The sequence below is a fragment of the Rhinopithecus bieti genome, unplaced genomic scaffold (assembly GCF_001698545.2).
Source record: "Rhinopithecus bieti isolate Rb0 unplaced genomic scaffold, ASM169854v2 scaffold_12573, whole genome shotgun sequence".
Lineage (NCBI taxonomy): Eukaryota > Metazoa > Chordata > Mammalia > Primates > Cercopithecidae > Rhinopithecus > Rhinopithecus bieti.
In genome coordinates, this window is record NW_016807321.1 from 2,029,630 (window position 1) to 2,043,875 (window position 14,246).

At 58.0% G+C, this 14,246-nt stretch overlaps 1 pseudogene; it reads right to left on the reverse strand.

The window, feature by feature from the left end:
- Positions 1-3,574: 3,574 nt before the first annotated feature.
- On the reverse strand, positions 3,575-10,923 carry LOC108535255 (uncharacterized; annotated as a pseudogene).
- Positions 10,924-14,246: the final 3,323 nt, after the last annotated feature.

Sequence of the window (14,246 nt, forward strand, 5' to 3'; positions counted from 1 at the left end):
GGGCCAGCGTCACCGACCTTCGGGAGGTGGGGGCTGAGCACAGCCACCCTGAGAAAAGGCAGCTTCCAGGAGGTTCTGGCAGCATGCCTCCCCCTTGGAGGGAACAGAGGGCACTGCTTGCAGCAGCCCCCACCTACCCACCCAGAGCCCAGTTGTACCCCATGGAGGAAAGGAGGCCTGGGGAGACAGGAGAGCTCGGGCCCACCCAGCCAAAGTAAGGAGGACCAGGGCCCCGATGCCTGCCCCAGGGGTCTCCCGCATAGCCTGCTCATGTTCTCCTGCGCAAAAGAGAACCCCAGTCTCTCCCAAGATGTCTGGACCTCCCTAGACAGCCTCCAAGGAGAGCAGTGTTAATGGTTTGCCATGTCCATTGTCCATGCAGGGATGGAGAGCAGCAGCAGCTGCCTGGCGGAACACACAGTGGCACTCAGTCATTGCTTAGGAGGCCTGCCCGTAAGAACCAAGCCTTGATCTCGCCACGACCAAGGCCAACCCCACCTGCCAGGTTAGGGCTGCCTGTCTTGGTAGAAACTTTCTGAGTTCTAGAATGAGCCGGGCAGATGAGGCTCTGGGCCCTTTCTCACCTGGGAGTCCCACTTCTACCTCCTACCCCCTCAGCAACCCTGCCAGTGACTGGGAACAGAGAGACTCCTGACTTCTGCTCCAAGAACCAATGGAAGGTCAAGCAGCCTGGAGATGAAGCCAGTATGTCAAAAAGGAAGAACCAAGACCAGTCTCAGAGACAGCATCCTGGTTAAGTCCTGCCCAAAGCCCACCCTACCTGCAGACCGTTAACTCCAAGAGCTAATAAACCCCACTACTATTTAAAAGAAAAACAAACGAACAAAAACCAGCAGCAGCAACTGCAGCCTCTCAGCCGAACTGATAGAAGGAGGAAGGTGGAGTAGTTGGGCTCCTGTAGCCACCGGATACGTCTGCTCCGACGGGCGTGCTGGCCCCGTGGCCCCAGGAACCTCAGGTTTGTTGGAGCCCAGCATCTGCTGAGCTGCTGCTGGGATTAGACATGAGACGGGGATGCCGGGCTGGGCCGCAGTGCCCTCTCTCTTCCCAGGACCCGGGACACTTGTGCAGGTGATGCATGCCAAGCCTGGGGTCCACAGACGCAAGAAGGGATCTGCCGCCTGGCAGCCGGCTGGGAGGCAGCTCTGGGAACAGAGGACGTGAAGTGTGGCCTCAGCAGTGTTGGGATCAGGGCTGGGAGGCCAACACATGGGTGTCTGGGAGGGTCCCGAGGGTGGGGTCTCTGAGGGCGACGATGAACTGGACATAGTCCCTGACCTCAGCAAGTGGATGAACACGACAGGCAAACAAGTGGTCAGGCCTCTGTAGGGCACACTTGTCCACGCTGCATGAGGTGGTCATTCCTGAAAGTCACCCCCAGCCATCTGGGTGAGCCTGTCGGGAGCCTGTCCAAGGGACCCTGAGGCCTATGAGGGATGAGCAGCAGCAGACCAGGAGTTCTGGAGGATGGGGGGCTCAGGGCAAGGTGCAGAGGCTGGGCAGCCCCACGGATGTACCTGCTAAGGGACATGCCCCCCACAAACCCCTGGAACAACTCAACCAGAGACACAAATAGAGAGCCATCTGGGTGGCAGGGCCCCCGGAGGGTCCTGGCACAGCCTCGTGCTGTGGCCTCTCCGCAGACCTGTGTTCACAGACTCCCTGCACCACTTACCCTGCCAGCCGGCCACCTGCCCTCCACCCTCACTGTGTGGCTTCTAGGGGCCAGGGGTCTGGGAGGGGACAAGCCCCATTCTAGGTGCTCTGACCCACCAAGAGAGTGGGGACCTGCCTCTCACCCTTAGGAAGGATGACCTGGGAGGAGCTTTGGGAAAGAAAATTGCCGAGGAGGAACAGATACCCCTTCCTGTCTGTGTCCCCCCGAGCAGCAGCAGACACTCCTTCCTGTCTGTGTCCCCCCGAGCAACAGACACCCCTTCCTGCCTGGGTGCCCCCAAGCAGCTCCCCAACCTCGCCAGGGCCTTTACCACCACCCCCTCTTCTCCCAAGGAGGCATTTCCTTGTCCACCCCCAGCTGGGATTTCTATGGTTGTCTTTGTCTCAGTCACTGGTCAGGGAACCTGCCTGTTTATTCACCAGCCAGTGATGTTACTCAGTCGTCCCCATGGCAACAGCCCTGGGAGTCCTGCCCCCTCCCAGGGAACTGCCCAGAACCTGTCCCTGCCCTCTCCAGGCCTCTGCTGGGAGCCCAGACAGAGGGAGAGGCAGAGGGCAGGGCGGGGACAGAGGCCCGCCGCCCGCCTGAGGATGCTGGGGCTGTCCAGGGAGCCGCCCACCGCACGTCATCCTGGGTCCTGCGGGTGGACTGGAGGCCGGCCGTGGGCACAGCAGAGCCCCACCCACGGCTGGGGGAGGTGGCCTGGTCAAGGCTGGATGGAGGTGGGCCTCCTCTCGGGCTTGGCTTGGCCAGGTCCAGTGCCAGCTGGCCCTGCCCTCCCACCCAGGCCTCCCCGAGACCACCCTCCAGAGCTGCTCTGGGGCCAGGGGCTACCTGCCAACCCCACGGCTGCCCCACCCCAACTGTCCTCCAGGCCTGTGCCCCTGCCAAGCCCCAACTGCCGCTCCAGCTGCCACAGCCAACTGTCGACCGGTCTCCATTCCAAGCGCCTGCTCACCCCCAATCGTCCTTCCAAAATGCTGCTGCCAACTGCCAGCCCCCTTCCTTCCTGAGCCCTGGCTCCTACCACCACTCCAGGCCACCACACCAGGGATCTGCATTCCAGACCTTCCCTCGGGACAGAGGCCAGGCCACACCTGCCGTGTGCCTGGTGGGATGGGATGGGGTGGGGGAGGCACTGAAGGTCTGAGACCTGAGGCGTCAGCACAGAAGGGCAGAGCAGGCGATGGGGCCAGGCCGTAGCAGACAGAAGGCAAGGGGCAGGGAGAGCGCAGGCCGAGCAGGGGAAGGCGAGAGGGCAGGGCAGCCCATCCTCAGTGCCAGGGGCCACACCAGGCCCAGCACAGGGGTGGGAAGACCGCCGGAGTACAGCCCGAGCAGGCCCTGGGAGCTGCAGGGCGGAGCTGGGCTTTCCCTCAGAGGGTCTGTGAACAGCTTGGCCTGACCGCAGACCCCGAGAGGGTCCTCCCAGCCATGTCGGGGGGAACTGGCCCCTCCCCACCAGCCCTGCACAGCTTGGGGTGGAGTCAGCTCCCAGGCCTCAGCTGTCCCAGGCCAGCCTGGGCTCCTTCCTGCTTCACCACCTGGCACATGGGGCCGGCCTGGGTCCCTTTAGGTTCCAACGTGTGGCCTCTCAGTCCCAGCCCTGGCCTTGCTGCCCCTTCCCTCCTTGGAGCTTGCTTTCTGCATTCATCCCAGTGGTCCCTGATCCTCACCTCCAGCATGAGATCCCCCATATCCCCCAGCCTGTGAGACCCTATCCCTCAAATCCCTCAAACACAGCAGGTGCCCGCAAGTTGGCTCGCTAGGCCTAGGGGAGGCACTGCTGCCCTTGCAGGTCAGACCTGGGGCTGTAATTCCATCCCAGGCTCTGGACCAGCCGGTCAGCACCAGGAGGTGATGGGGGCTGGGGCCTCAGTCCCGGCTGAGGGGACACAGCTGCTCCCCAGGGGCCCCCGGCCTCCGAGGGCTCGCGTTGCAGAGGCGGGTGATGGCTCTGCAGATAGCCACGGCGGGTGAAATGGACACCTGGCTCTCCCTGGCGTCCCCTCCAGGAGCTGCTACTGGGCAGTCCGCCTTCCAGGATGGGACAGTGAGGCAGGCACAGGGGGCCATGTCAGCCTATTGGTCGGGCTGGCCCTGGAGGTAGGGAAAGACGGACGTGTTTGCTGAGCACCTATGGCGTGCCGGGAATCTTCCTACTTGGGGAACAGGGGGGGGAAGGGCTCTCCCAGGGTCATCTGGCCCCCCTCCGGTGCTGGGGCCTGGGAAGGAGAGAGAAGGGAGGTGGCTGTGGCCCCTCCCCTCCCACCAGAGGGGGTCTGCTGGGGTTCCCTTGGTGGATATGCAGAGGTCCCAGCCCTGCACAAGGCCAGCCTGTTGCCTCAGCCTCGTTCACTCACTCGCTCACTCGTAACATTCACAGATCATGGAACCTGTCGCGTGCCAGGACGTGCTGGGTCTGGAGAGCCAGACAAAATCCCTTGTATTGCAGGAGTGGGGAGTCAGTGACAGGTCAGCGAATTCATAAAGGAGCTCTTCTGAGATAAAAAGGAACTGGGGACGGGCCCCTCGGGGACGTGGCTGGTGCTGGGGCAGAGCAGGAAAAGGCAAGCTGAGTTCCTGGCCATGGCGGGGACGACACAGGGCAGGAGGGCCAGGCCCAAGGGCCATTGCGGGGACGACAGGGAGCAGGAGGGCCAGGCCCACGGGCCATGGCGGGGACGACGGGGCAGGAGGGCCAGGCCCACGGGCCATGGCGGGGACGACAGGGGGCAGGAGGGCCAGGCCCACGGGCCATGGCGGGGACGACACGGGGCAGGAGGGCCAGGCCCACGGGCACGGGGTCCCCAGGGAAGAGAACAGCAGAACCATGCCATGCTGGCTTATGACCCCAAGCTGGGGCATGTGCTGATATAAAAAATAAGAACAATTAAATACAAGAAATACACTCACCTCCCCTACAAAAGAAGTCCAAGTGATACCTGTAAGTTCCAGGAGCAGAGATTACCCCATGCACACACCAGGAGTGAGGACTGGGTCTAGGGACTCCTTTCCGAAGAGCAGAGTCAAGACAGGCAAAGAGGAACTCAGCTGAGGAGGCGACTGGCAGGCACCACTTTGGCCAGGTGACCATCGCCAAGCAATCGTGCGGGCGTCCCGCAGCTCTGATAAGATGTGACGCGAAGAGCACCTCACCTCTGTGAAATTCTTCCCAAATTAAAAACCTCAGTCTACTCCTGAGAAAGTGCATCAGACAAACCCATAAGGGGCTTTCTTTTGTTGTGCTTGTTTTTGTTTTTGAGACAGAGTCTTGCTCTGTCGCCCAGGCTGGAGTGTAGTGGCAAGATCTCGGCTCACTGCAACATCTACCTCTTGGGTTCAAGCGATTCTCCTGCCTCAGCCTCCTGAGTAGCTGGGATGACAGGCACCTGCCACCACACCTGGCTATTTTTCGTATTTTTAGTAGAAATGGATTTTTAGTAACCAGACCATGTTGGCCAGGCTGGTTTTGAACTCCTGACCTCAAGTGATCTGCCCGCCTCAGCCTCTTGAAGTACTGGGATTACAGGCATGAGTCACCATGCCTGGACACAAACCAAGGGACTTTCTACAAAAACACCTTGTCGGTGATCCTCAAAGGTCACCAAGAACAAGGAAATCTGAGAAACTGTCAGACAGCAGAGCCTAAGGAGATGGGACAGCTCTAAGCATTGTGGCACCCGATGAGGCCCTGGAGCCGAAGAAGGCCATCGATGGCAGGACTGACAGACTTCAAATAAAGTCCGCTCTGTGGTGGAGATCAACAGACCCCAATGTGGGCTTCCTAAAGCACCCAGCAACACAGGACGGCGGCGTCAGGAAGACAGAGCTTTCGTGATGGCTGCATAGGACTCTCTCTGCTTTGCAGTGTCACACATTCTATCGGCCAGGCTGGAGTGCAGTGGCGCGATCTCAATTCACTGCAACCTCCACCTCCCGGGTTCAAGTGATGCTCCTGCCTCAGCCTCCTGAGCATCTGGGATTACAGGTGCCCGCCACATGTCCAGTTAATTTTATTTATTTATTTATTTATTTATTTATTTATTTATTTAGAGATGGAGTCTCGCTCTGTCGCCCAGGCTGGAGTGCAGTGGCATGATCTTGGCTCACTGCAACCTCCACCTCCTGGGTTCAAGCAATTCTCCTGCCTCAGCCTCCCGAGTAGTTGGGATTACAGGTGCCCACCACCATGCCCAGCTCATTTTTGTATTTTTAGTAGAGACGAGGTTTCACCATCTTGGCCATGCTGGTCCTGAACTCCTGACCTCATGATCCACCCACCTTGGCCTCCCAAAGTGCTGGGATTACAGGCGTGAGCCACTGTGCCCGGCCAATTTTTTTATTTTTAGTAGACACAGAGTTTCACCATGTTGGCCAGGCTGGTCTCAAACTCCTGACCTCAAGTGATCCACCCACCTCGGTCTCCCACAGTGCCAGAATGACATGCATGAGCCACCTCGGTCTCCCACAGTGCCGGGGTGACGGGCGTGAGCCACCGCACCCCTCCTGCACAATGTCGCCTACTTTCTGATATCTAAAATTATTCCAAAATAAAGTTTATTTTTTAAAAGGAAAAAAATACAAAACCAAACAATCGAAGAAAACCACCTTCTTTTGGCCCTGGCGTTGGGAGTTAAGCAGCCTCTCCAGGCCTATCTCAGCCAAGATGCTCATTTTTGGTTGCAGAATTTGGGAGTTCAGGGTGCTCCTGGTTCTGCCCAGCTTGGAAGCACACAAAGGCCACGGGGACCACAGAACCTCCAAGCTGAGTCTGGGTGTGCCTCGTGAGGAAGGAAGGTTGGTCCCCACGTTCATGTGAACCTGTGTGTGACAAACTGTGAACCCTCACACTGCAGAGGAGACCCGCCAGAACACTGTGCTGAGAGACTCCGACAAAGCTCAGTCTGGCGCTGGCCTGCGGGAGCCTCATCCCTAAAGGTGATTCCAGCTCTGTGTTGCGTCTTTGCTCAAGTTGACAAAATGCTGCCAAAATGCAAAGTGTAAACACGATCCCAATGCAGACTTTCCACAGCTAAACCACTTTCCATATTTTCCACTCAGCCCTTCTGTGATTTTCCATTTTTCTCCAGCACCTTTTGGATTACCCCTTCATTACTTCCCCAAACCCCTTCTTTTTCCTTTTCTGTTCTCTGTTTAAAAACCTGGGTTGGCCCGGTGCAGTGGGTCACGCCTGTAATCCCAGCACTTTGGGAGGCTGAGGCAGGCAGATCATGAGGTCAGGAGTTTGAGATCAGCCTGGCCAATATGGTGAAACTCGGTCTCTACTAAAAAATCCCAAAATTAGCCAGGCATGGTGCCGGTGCCTGTGGTCCCAGCTACTCAGGAGGCTGAGGCAGGAGAATGGCTTGAACCCGGGAGGCGGAGCTCGCAGTGAGCTGAGATCGCACCACTGCACTCCAGCCTGGGGAAAAGAGAGAGACCCCGTCTCAAAAAAAAAAAAAAAAAAAAACTGCAGTCTTCCCCCACACTGCAGTCTGAGTAAAACCCATCTTTCCGCCTTCAGGTGTCCGGGGTTGGGTCTCATTCCGGGTCCCATGCTTCTGCCTGCGTCTCAGCTGCGTGTCTGCGCTCCTGCCCGCATGGGCTTGATCACGTGCGTCTGTGGATGCGGACTGTGTGTGCCTGTGTGCACCGATGTGTGGTAGGCCTGTGTGCTGCTGGTGCTAACCATGTCTGGGAGTGTATCGTGTCCACTGCAGTGCACCTTCCGATGTCGTCTGCCAGCCACATCCAGTTCTGGACACTGGGCAAAATATTGTCCTGCCCTTCAGGAGCCCGCCCTACCAAGGGTGAGCTGTGAGCCAAGTCTCAGGATGGAAGGCAAGGTGCCCTCTGGAGGGAGGTGGGGCTCTGGGAAGCTTCCTGGGGGCTGGGGCCATGGAGATGTGGGGCCATGGGGAGGGCCCAGCCTGAGCTGGACAGGGTTGGGCCAAGCCCTGAGCAGGTGCACAAGGAGTACAGATGAGGCTCAGAGGCCTTGCTGGGACCGTGGGGAATGAGCCATTTTCTAAGAACTTGCTGCCAAGCCAGGGCTTCTGGGCTTTTCCGTGGGCTGAAGATGCTATTAGGACTGTATTTATTTATTTATTTATTTATTTATTTAGAGAAGGAGTTTCGCTCTTGTTGCTCAGGCCAATGGCACGATCTCGGCTCACCGCAACCTCCGCCTCCCAGGTTCAAGTGATTCTCCTGCCTCAATCTCCCGAGTAGCTGGGATTACAGGCACCTGTCACCATGCTCAGCTAATTTTTTTTTTGTATTTTTAGTAGAGATGAGGTTTCACCATGTTGGCCAGGCTGGTCTTATTTTTTTTTTTTTTTTTTGAGACGGAGTCTCGCCTCTGTCACCCAGGCTGGAGTGCTGTGGCCAGGATCTCGAGCTCACTGCAAGCTCCATCTCCCGGGTTCATGCCATTCTCCTGCCTCAAGCCTCCCGGGTAGCTGGGGACTACAGGCGCCCGCCACGTCCACCCGGCTAGTTTTTTGTAGTTTTTAGAGAGACGGGGGTTCACCGTGTTAGCCAGGATGGTCTCCGATCTCCTGACCTCGTGATCCGCCCGTCTCGGCCTCCCAAAGTGCTGGGATTACAGGCTTGAGCTACCGCGCCCGGCCAGGCTGGTCTTAAACTCCTGACCTCAGGTGATCTGCCTGCCTTGGCCTCCCAAAGTGCTGGAATTACAGGCGTGAGCCACCACACTCAGCGTATTTATTTATTTATTTATTTTATTTTATTTTTTGAGACAGAGTCTTGCTCTGTTGCCAGGCTGGAGTGCGGTGGTGCAATCTCGGCTCACTGCAACCTCTGCTTTCCGGGTTCAAGCAATTCTCCTGCCTCAGCCTCCCAAGTAGCTGGGACTATAGGCACGTGCCACCACACCCAGCTATTTTTTATATTTTTAGTGGAGACAGGGTTTCACCGTGTTGTCCAGGATGGTCTGGATCTCTTGACCTCATGATATGCCCGCCTTGGCTTCCCAAAGTGCTGGGATTACAGGCGTGAGCCATTGCACCCAGCCCCTTATTTATTTTTTGAGACAGAGTCTCACGCTGTTGCCTAGGCTGGAGTACAGTGGCATGACCTCAGCACACTGTAACCTCCACCTCCTGGGTTCAAAGTGATCGTGCCTCAGCCTCCTGAGTAGCTGAGATTACAGGTACACATCACCATGCCTGGCTGATTTTTATATTTTTGGTAGAAACAGGGTTTCACCATGTTGGCCAGGCTGGTCTTGAACCTCTGACCTCAGGTAATCTGCCTGCCTCAGCCTCCCAAAGTGCTGGGATTACAGGTGTGAGCCACCACGCCCGGCTGCTTTAGGACTTCAGAATGAGAGAACAGACTTGATCTAATAATGGTTAGTCAGTCAGATACATTTTTAGGATGTAGGGCCGATGTGCCCTGGGATTGTGCAGAAGTTGGAGATGGGAGAGAAGTCAAAGGAGGGCTGACATCTCTTCACAGGCAATGTGGGTAGTGGCAGATGGTTCATGGCACAGGAAGCGGAGGGGTGTGGAGGTGGTACCCGGGCTGGAGGAGAGAGGCCAGGGCTGCAGGTGTATCCTGAGGGGAGGAGGCTGGGGAAGTCCCTGGAGGAAGCCAGAGGGAGCAGAGCCGTGACCCCCGGGGTGCACAGAGGCTGGGGTCGGGGAGACCATGCAGTGGTGAGGGGACCTCAGAGCACTGCTTCCTCTTCCCTGTTTGGGGTTTCAGAGGTCCCTTGTGCAGGGGCCAGGGCAGAGCCCCATCCTTAGGACACTTAGGCCCCAAGTGGACTTCTACAAGCTGCTTCCAGAGGATGGAGACAGAGCACCCAGTCCAGATTATAGCTTGACCCAGGGCTCTCTCCCAACCTTGTTTGGGGTTTGGGACAGCAGAATCTGTGCTCTGGGCTTCTGGGTCCCCATCAAAATGGAACAAGGTGACCTGCAGCCCCAGTCAGGTAAGACTAGCCCGTTCTCCTGCACAGTTCTGGCTAAAGCCTCCACCCCCAAGCAGGTGATATTCCCTCCCCAGATGTCCCATACAGCTCGGACTCTGGGGTCCCTTCCGGATTAGCACAGTCTGATGGGAGAAGCAAACATCTGAAATGAAAATAGAACGCCTGTGGGCCGGGCGCAGTGGCTCACACCTGCAATCCCAGCACTTTGGGAGGTTGAGCACAGGAGTTCGAGACCAGCCTGGGCAAGATGGTGAGACCCGGTCTTTACAAAAAAGTGTGGTGGCACATGCCTGTGGTTCCAGCTTCTTGGGAGGCTGAGGTGGGAGGATCACTTGAGCCAGGTGGTTGAGATTGCAGTGAGCTGAGATTGCACCACTGTGCTCCAACCTGGGCGACAGAGCAAGATCCTGTTTCAAATAACAAAAAAATAAGAGAGCACCACCTCTCTCTCCGTGCTGCCCACCCACCTGCTCGGATGGCCTTGGCTCCACCTCTGACCTGTACCTGTGTATGCCTCATGAAACGACAATCCCAGGCCTGCACACCCTGCTTCTGTCGAGAGAGGTGCCAGCCTAGCCACTGTTTGTGGCCCGCTTGGCTGCAGCCTCAGCCTCTCCCACCAGTCTGGCTGTACCATTCACACTGCTGCCCAGCTCCTTCCCCACTCTGGCTTTGCACCTGCCCTTCCGTCAGCCTAGAACACCCCTCCTGCCCACCTGGTGAATCCCAGCATCCCAGAAGATTCACCTCCAGCCCCAGCTCCAGGCCATCATGACACAGCCCTCCCCTCCTGCCTTAAGTTCCCACAGGCCCAGACCCCAGCCCTGCCTGCACTTTCTATCCTTCCCCTTCCCCTCAAAAATAGCCCAGGGCCTCTGGAAGTGAAAAGGGTGGCATGGAGGGAAGAGAGCAGGAGGCATCCTGGCTGCCCAGCCGAGGGCTGGTTCCCCAGGTCCCATGCCAGTGCTCCAAAGCCAACCAGCCTGGCTCCAGCACGGTGAGCCCCACATCTGCAGCCCCACTTGTGTGTGCCCCTGAGTCCTGAGGGCTCTGGAGCTGTCCTGGCTAGAACTGGAGTTACCACCTACTGCGGGGCAGGGTCTCAGCTGCTCTGAGCACCAGGCTGCACCAGGAGCACTCACCTCATGGAGCGAAGGCCCAGAAGCACTGCCTTTCTTGTGGGCATCGCTACCCTAAGTGGGTCGGCAATGATGAGGAGGCACCGAGGGCCACTCCCTGGCTGTGAGCTGTGCTTGCACATCTTGGATGCCCCGTGGGCACTTCCTTCCTGTTGGGATTTGGGCTCAGGTTTATCCCTGGCTGCTTCTGGGAACCCTGGGGGCTAAAGGACCCTGCAAGACGGCTGGGTTGGAAGAAAGGGGCTTGCCCGGTTCTGGGAGCTGGGCAGATATGTGGGTGGTGAGCAAAAATTGGGAGGGCTTCTCATCTGGGCCTCCTGCCCCTGAGGGTCCATCCTGGTACAGGATCAGGTAGCATCAAAGGGAACACCTAGGACGAGGGACTAGAGGGGGACCAGGGCCTTGGCCAAGGCCTTGTGGGGAGTGCCCTGCCCAGGGGTGGGGCTGCAGGAAGGACAGGCCATTCCACCTGAGTGGGCCGCCCCTGCCTCATAGCCCCCCGACCCAGGGTGCTCAGAGCTCTCTCCTTCTGGAGCCTTACGGGAAGCCCTGCTGCTTAGGGGCTGGTGTACACCACCCAGAGCTGGGTTCTGTAGCCTCCACTGCCACAGGCTGGGCAGGCTCTGGCCCCTCCTCCCTTGGGGGGTCCTGGTGCCGGGGTGGTTTTGAAAACCAGAGACTGGAGGCCTTATCAGACCACAGGTTTTCCTGAGGAAGGAAGGGTGGGTGTGGGCCTCCGGGATGGGCGCCTCCTCTGGGTGTGCCCGGCCTGGTGGAGGGCGCACATGCACTGCCCATGCCTCCTGGGGGACCCCAGTCCAAGGCCCTGCCCCACCAGAGACAAGCAGACTGCAAAGGCTGGACCCGGTAGGGTGTGGGTCCAGGGCTCAGGCCTGGGGTGGGGTGTGAACTCCCTGAAATCACAGCAGATGCCAGCATCCTCCGGGAGAGCGTGCCTGGCTCCCCCAGCTGAGGCTCAGAGGAATTTGCGGCCAGTTCACTGGCAGTTCCGCTCCTAGGGATATGCCCAGTGAGAATCTATACTTGGGTTCACCAAAAAACAAGCAAGAATGTTCCAAGTGACCCTGTTCATAATAGCCCCAACCTGGAAACCCCGAATGCCCATTAATGCTGGGTGTGGCCTGTCATCCAGGGGATAGTGACTGTAGCCAGGAGAAGCCACCCGGGCTTCCTCCACGGACTCCGCGTCAGACAATGGGAAGCAGAGGCCAGAAGTGCAGGCAGAGCTGGTGCCCAGCATGGATTAGGTTCAGGAACAGGCAGGACTAGTGCAGGTGGACGGGGTCCATGAATGATGGCCTCTGGGGCATTGGCCAGCAGGGCCTTAGGGGCCTCCTGGTTTTGGCAATGTCCTGTTTTCTTGATCCAGGTGCTGGTGACAAGAGGCGTTCAGTCTATGGAAATTCAGAAAGCCACACACTTAGGATGGGTATGCTTCTCCGCCTGTGTGTGAAACTTCATTAAAAAGTTTCACACACAGGCCGGGCGCGGTGGTTCATGCCTGTAATCCCAGCACTTTGGGAGGCCGAGGCAGGTGGATCACAAGCTCAGGAGATCAAGACCATTCTGGCTAACACGGTGAAACCCCATCTCTACTAAAAATACAAAAAACTAGCCGGGCGTGGTGGCGGGCGCCTGTAGTCTCAGCTACTTGGGAGGTTGAGGCAAGAGAATGGCGTGAACCCGGGAGGTGGAGCTTGCAGTGAGCTGAGATGGCGCCACTGCACTCCAGCCTGGGCGACAGAGCGAGACTCCCTCTCAAAACAAAACAACAAAAAAAGAGTTTCACATACAGGCCAGGCACAGTGGCTCACGCCTGTAATCTCAGCACTTTGGGAGGCCGAGGTGGGAGGATCACAAGGTCAGGAGTTCAAGACCAGCTTGGCCAACATGGTGAAACCCCACCTCTACTAAAAACATAAAAATTAGCCGGGCGTGGTGGCGCACATCTGTAGTCCCAGCTACTTGGGAGGCTGAGGCAGGAGAATTGCTTGAACCCAGAAGGTGGAGGTTGCAGTGAGCCGAGATTGTGCCACTGCACTCCAGTCTGGGAGACAGAGTGAGACTCGTCTCAAAAAAAAAAAAAAAAAAAAAAAAAAAAAGTAACACAAAAAAAAAAACCCTCTCCTGACCCCTCCAGAGGGAGGAGTGTTCCCTGAGGCCCCTGCTTTCCTCCTGCCCTGTCCTGTCTGGGCCCAGCCCCTAAGGCAACCTTGCTCCCTCAGGGAAGTCGCTGGGCGGACTGGGCTGAAAGCCAGGGAGAGACTGCCAGGTCATGCCCCCAACCCTTCCCTTCGTGGAGGGAACGCAGAGGAGGCAGCCAGAGAGAGCAGCCCCTGAGGGAGGTGTGGGTGGGGCTGGGCTCAGAGTGGGGCAGCCAGGCTGACACCCCAGGCCCGCTCTGCCTTTCTTGGAAGAGCCTGGAGGAGCCATGTCGGGTGGGGGTGCCCTACAGCCGCGCAGGTGGGGCTGCGGCTGTGGGGCTCGCCCTGCCGGAGCGGGGCCGGCGGGCCGGGGAGCAGTGGCTTGGGACCTGGGGAACCCGCCCTGCCCTTGGCTGGGCAGCCAAGATGCCTCCTGCTCTCCTCCCTCCATCCCACCCCTTCACTTCCAGAGGCCCCGGGCTATTTTTAACTTGGCTGCGCAGCCAGAGCTGAAGGTGGACCTAGCCCTGCAGGGAGTGGGGAGGAGGGCGGAGCTGCAGCTGCTGTCCTGCCCCCACCCCTCCCACAGCTCTGGCTTTCCACCCGGGTGGGTGGGGGGTGCTGGTCATTCTCGACCTTAGAGGAGAAAGGGCATTACCCTGCAAATATGGTCACACTCAGAGGCCACACAGATGCTCCAAGATTCAGACACAAGCCTGAGACGCAAACTCAAAAACACACACCTAGGGTACACCCAGGCTCACTCGGTCACACACGCAGACACACACAGACACAGACACAAACACGGAGAGACACACAGACGCTGACGCACACAGACACACAGAGACACACACAGACACACGCAGAGACACACGGACACTGACACACACACTGACACACACAGACACACACTCAGAGACACACACACAGACACACAGACACACACAGACACAAACACGGAGAGACACACAGACGCTGACGCACACAGACACATGCAGAGACACACACAGACATGCAGAGACACACACACACAGACACTGACCCACAGAGACACACGCAGAGACACACAGACACACACACAGACACAGACACACACAGACACTGAGACACAGAGACACTAACACAGACACACAGACACTGACACACACACAGACGCACAGAGACACTGACACACACACACTCTGCCTAGGGACAGCTCAGGAGTGTGTGAGACTCAAGGAGCCTCAGGACACAAAGACAGATGTGTGTGGAGGCTGTGGGCAGACCTCACTAGATGCCTG